The sequence below is a fragment of the Athene cunicularia genome (genome assembly GCF_003259725.1).
Source record: "Athene cunicularia isolate RWA chromosome 1 unlocalized genomic scaffold, athCun1 chr1_part2, whole genome shotgun sequence".
Taxonomy (NCBI): domain Eukaryota; kingdom Metazoa; phylum Chordata; class Aves; order Strigiformes; family Strigidae; genus Athene; species Athene cunicularia.
In genome coordinates, this window is record NW_020799092.1 from 72,133,751 (window position 1) to 72,139,110 (window position 5,360).

Genomic DNA, 5,360 nt, shown 5'->3' on the forward strand with positions numbered 1-5,360 from the left:
AAATAGTAAATTGGGACCAAATGCGAGACACTGGAGAGTGCTGAAGAAGCTGGATGAGGTGCTCACCAAACCACTTTCCATCATTTCCCAGGAGTCCTGGCTGACCGGGGAGATCCCGACTGACTGGAAATTGGCCAACGTGATGCCCATCTATAAGAAGGGTTGAAAGGATGATCCGGAAATTACAGGCCTGTCAGCTTGACTTCGGTGCCGGGAAGCTGATGGAGCAGCTCATCCTGAGTGCCATCACACAACACATGGGACAGCCAGATGCTCAGGCCCAGTCAGCATGGGTTTATGAAAGGCAGGTCCTGCCTGACAAACCTCATCTCCTTCCATGACAGGGTGACCTGCTTATTGGATGAGGGAAAGGCTGTGGATGTTGTTTACCTTGACTTTAGCAAGGCTTTTGACACTGTTTCCCACAGCATTCTCCTGGTGAAACTGGCTGCTTGAGGCTTGGATGGGCACACGCTTTGCTGGGTAAAAAACTGTCTGGATGGCCGGGCCCAGAGAGTTGTGGTGAACGGAGTTAAATCCAGTTGGCGGCCGGTCACGAGTGGTGTCCCCCAGGGCTAGGTGTTGGGGCCACTCCTGTTTAACATCTTTATTGATGATCTAGACGAGGGGATCTAGTGCACCCTCAGTCAGTTTGCAGGTGACACCCAGTTGGGTGGGAGTGTTGATCTGCTCGAGGGTGGGGAGGCTCTGCAGAGAGACCTGGACAGGCTGGAGCCATGGGCTGAGCCCAACTGGGGGAGTTTCAATAAGGGCAAATGCCGGGGGCTGCCCTTGGGCCACAACAACCCCCAGCAGCGCTACAGGCTTGGGGAGGAGTGGCTGGAGAGCTGCCAGTCAGAGAGGGACCTGGGGGGGTTGATTGACAGCCGGCTGGACAGGAGCCAGCAGTGTGCCCAGGGGGCCAAGAAGGCCAATGGCATCCTGGCTTGTGTCAGCACTAGCGTGGCCAGCAGGGACAGGGAAGGGATCTGAGCCCTGTACTCGGCACTGGTGAGGCCGCCCCTCGATTCCTGTGTTCAGTTTTGGGCCCCTCACTACAAAAAGGACATTGAATGACTCAAGCGTGTCCAGAGAAGGGAACGGAGCTGGTGCAGGGTCTGGAGCACAGGTCGTACGGGGAGCGGCTGAGGGAACTGGGGGTGTTTAGTCTGGAGAGGAGGAGGCTGAGGGGAGACCTCATCGCCCTCTACAGCTCCCTGACAGGAGGGTGCAGAGAGCTGGGGATGAGCCTCTTTAACCAAGTAACAAGCGATAGGACAAGAGGGAATGGCCTCAAGTTGCACCAGGAAAGGTTTAGGCTGGATATCAGGAAGCATTTCTTTCCAGAAGGGGTTGTTGGGTGTTGGAGTGGGATGACCAGGAAGGTGGTGGAGTCCCCATCCCTGGAGGGGTTCAAGAGTTGGGTTGACATAGCGCTGAGGGATCTGGTGTAGTTGGGAACTGTCAGTGTGAGGTCAGTGATTGGACTGGATGATCTTCAAGGTCTTTTCCAACCTAGCAAATTCTGTGATTCTGTGAAATATATAAAAAATATAACATTTAGCAAATGTTCTTTCTTCTCAAGTTCTGTCATGTTTTCTTAAGGTTAGGTCAACAATAGCAGAACCCAAGATGAAACATAAATCACCTTTAAAAATTTAAACATGAATTATAGGAAAACATAAGATAAAACAATCAGTGAAATCACTTAAAAATATTCAGATTATTTTATAATCTGTTTCCCACCAGCTGCATCTGTTTCTATTTCATATAAATGCAAGCTGGACATCTATAACCTCTGGGTAAGTAACAGATGTTGTCATGAAATTCAACATTTTTATATAAGCAAAAGCTAAACAAATTAATTTCAGGCCACCCAATGTTTCCAAAAGGCAATTGCCTGGCACTGCCAAAGATTGTATTACTCCATGCAAAACTATATCCAGAGACTCTAGACATACTTTTCAAATTTTATTATTTGTGGCTTTAATTATGAATTTCATCTGTCAGGTTTTCCTCCGACCAGTGGCGAGTAATGCCATCAAGTACAGAGACTGAGGATCGTTCTGGTGTGTGTTTATGTGTAGAAATACTTGAAAGATACCTGCAGTCGTGGTGAGCAGCACCACCATAGCTGCACTGCTGAGCACAGGGCTTGAAGTCTGCTCGCTGCCTGTATGGACTAGGAGGGAGGAGAAATGAATCCGATAAGCAGGTGGCAAAGAACAATCATCACTGTTCTAAATGGTGAGATATGAACAGTATGGATACTAACCTCCCTGGATATCAGCATGAACTCCACAGGGTCTCTGCTTGTGCACTGCACTCATCCATATGCATCATCCATACAGAGCATGGCATCTCATGGCTTTATATTCTTACATGGCTCACTGGCTTCAAGCTTCTTGTTGCCATTAGCCTAAAGAGCAAGCACCTTTTCTTGTGTGGTTAATATTCCCCCCAAAGTGGTTATTTTCCTTAATAAAATATGTCTGCTTTTCAGAAGTGCCAAAACCTTCCATGTCCTCTTCCAGTTTCTTCTCTGAGAGGCGTTTGGCAGTCTTCAAAGTCCAGACTCCTCTTTATGTACATTGTGATGTATAATAGTGTCAGTAGAAAGCAGTACATATAGACATCTAAGATAGTTCATCTATTATGAGCAACACTGTAGCAAGGAATTGAATATCTAAAATTAAAATATAACCTCACTGGTATACTACTGATTGAACCACTTTGCCTTTCTGATTTGCTCAGAATTAATATTATCTATTTGGTGCAGCAAATGTGAATTTAATTTTACAAAGAATTAAAGCTAAGTTTGTCTGATAACCTATGAAGCTGTAGCCATTAAATTCCCTATAGTTTTAATAAGAGATTCTGTATCTGTTGGAGAAAGGTTATGTCCAGTAAGGCACTCATTCCATTTTGCTGTTAAAAATTAACTCGCTTGGCTTTATTTTTGATACAGGCTCATTACACGTGTTATAAACTTTGGAAAAAAAAAACCCACAGTGCAGAAAGATACTAACACAAAGCAATGAAAAATATTGTGTTCTTTAATGGCAATCAATTCAACAATGCGTATTTTTTGTTACTTTTTAAAGGATTTATAAACTGGGAATTTTGGTCAGTTGGTTGGTTGGGTTTAGTGGGAAAAAAAAAAACCCAAACGACAAAAGTATTCCACTGTTACCATTGTCATCATCTGCACTGTTTTGGAACTTGATTCTGGGATCCACGGGACTGTGTAAATCAGCTGAATTATAAATTATGGGCAAAAGCCTCAGCTATGGTAAAGGCAGCCCAGGGTCTTTGTTACAGCAGGGTGAATACAGCTGAGGTATAAAATATAGCATTCTGCACTATTCTTTATTTTTTAAATGGTTATTTAATCTATTTGAAAAAAGAAAAAATCCCTCTAGTAACAGAATATCCATTTACATGAGGCAGCTTCTGGAAACAATAAAGGTGCCTATCTGTGCAGGTCCCAGGATAGGTTTACATTCAGAACAAGGCCAGTTTCTATTTAGGACATTTCACTCAACTACAGATCCTAAAAAATCAAGTATCACACTGTAGGCTCTCTTTCATGCTCTGCAAAGGAGGCCTTACATTCAGGCTGCTTTAAAGCATGGTTTTATTCATGTCATCTGCCACAGAAAAGCACAGCAAGGCTGTTTGACCTTGTGAAAGCAAAGCATACTGGCACGTTGTTAGAAGCCCATGGGTAGTATCTAAAAGGCATAAAAATATTTATGTCCACATGCATACTTCCCAAAAAAATCCTAATGCCTCACCATCTTACTTTAACACCTACATTCCCCAAGAGGTGTGGAAGGAATTGAAAGATATTCTCTCTGATTTATGGTTTTTCTCAGTGTAATTTTAGACATCTGAAAACCTAGGTATGACGTAGCTCATTGAATTCCCTGCTGTAAATGGAGGGAGTCAGAGAGATAGATACACCAGTTTGCTCCATTTATGTGTACAGCTCTTCCCATCACGCCCAGAGAATCCCCTGGCAATCGCAGTAGCCTGGTGGATACACCTCAGGGAGAGTGACAGGCTGTTGTAACTACAAATTACTTCCCTATCTGCTTTCCTCTTGGCCATGTTACTCTCACTTTCTGTATGCACAGCAAGTCAGGTCCAAGAAAAGAAAACTTTCTCAACTGTATAATGAGCTGACAGTTAAAGCAATGTCCAGCTGATCCTCAAAATAAGCTGTTTTACCACTGTTCTTCCATGCTACTGCCTGAGCTACAAGATTATGCAAAGTTGGATACAGTCACAAGTGGATATGTAATTTCTGGTGGAATCTATGAGCATCATAGTTTTCAAGCAATAAAATAGTTTGCTAGAACCAAAGCTGTCTCTCAATCCTACTTCCAAGTACTAAGTGCTTAGGTGTAAGCACAGCCGCTTTCTTTGTGGATGGGGAGAAATTTAATTCACTGAAAATTAAGGATGTATTTCAAACCTTGAGACTGTCTGATGTGATAGATTGGAGATGGATATAATATTAAAAATCAGGAAAAAAAACCCTCATGTGATTAATGGTATAAATATCATACTCCAAAATGTCCCAGAAACATTGTCTAATTTTAGAATCCCAAATCATAGCACCTAAGAACTAAAATGTGACAGGCAAAATTTGGGACCCCAAACACTCAGAACTCTGATGCTGAGAATCCTTTCATATGCATATACATAGGTAGAAATGCCTAACAGAATCATCTAGGTTGGAAAAGACCTTGAAGATCATCCAGTCCAACCATTAACCCAACACTGACAGTTCCCAACTACACCAGATCCCTCAGCGCTATGTCAACCCGACTCTTAAACACCTCCAGGGATGGGGACTCCACCACCTTCCTGGTCATCCCACTCCAACACCCAACAACCCCTTCTGGAAAGAAATGCTTCCTGATATCCAGCCTAAACCTTCCCTGGTGCAACTTGAGGCCATTCCCTCTTGTCCTATCACTTGTTCCTTGGTTAAAGAGGCTCATCCCCAGCTCTCTGCACCCTCCTGTCAGGGAGCTGTAGAGGGCGATGAGGTCTCCCCTCAGCCTCCTCCTCTCCAGACTAAACACCCCCAGTTCCCTCAGCCGCTCCCCGTACGACCTGTGCTCCAGACCCTGCACCAGCTCCGTTCCCTTCTCTGGACACGCTCGAGTCATTCAATGTCCTTTTTGTAGTGAGGGGCCCAAAACTGAACACAGGAATCGAGGGGCGGCCTCACCAGTGCCGAGTACAGGGCTCAGATCCCTTCCCTGTCCCTGCTGGCCACGCTATTGCTGACACAAGCCAGGATGCCATTGGCCTTCTTGGCCACCTGGGCACACTGCTGGCTCCTG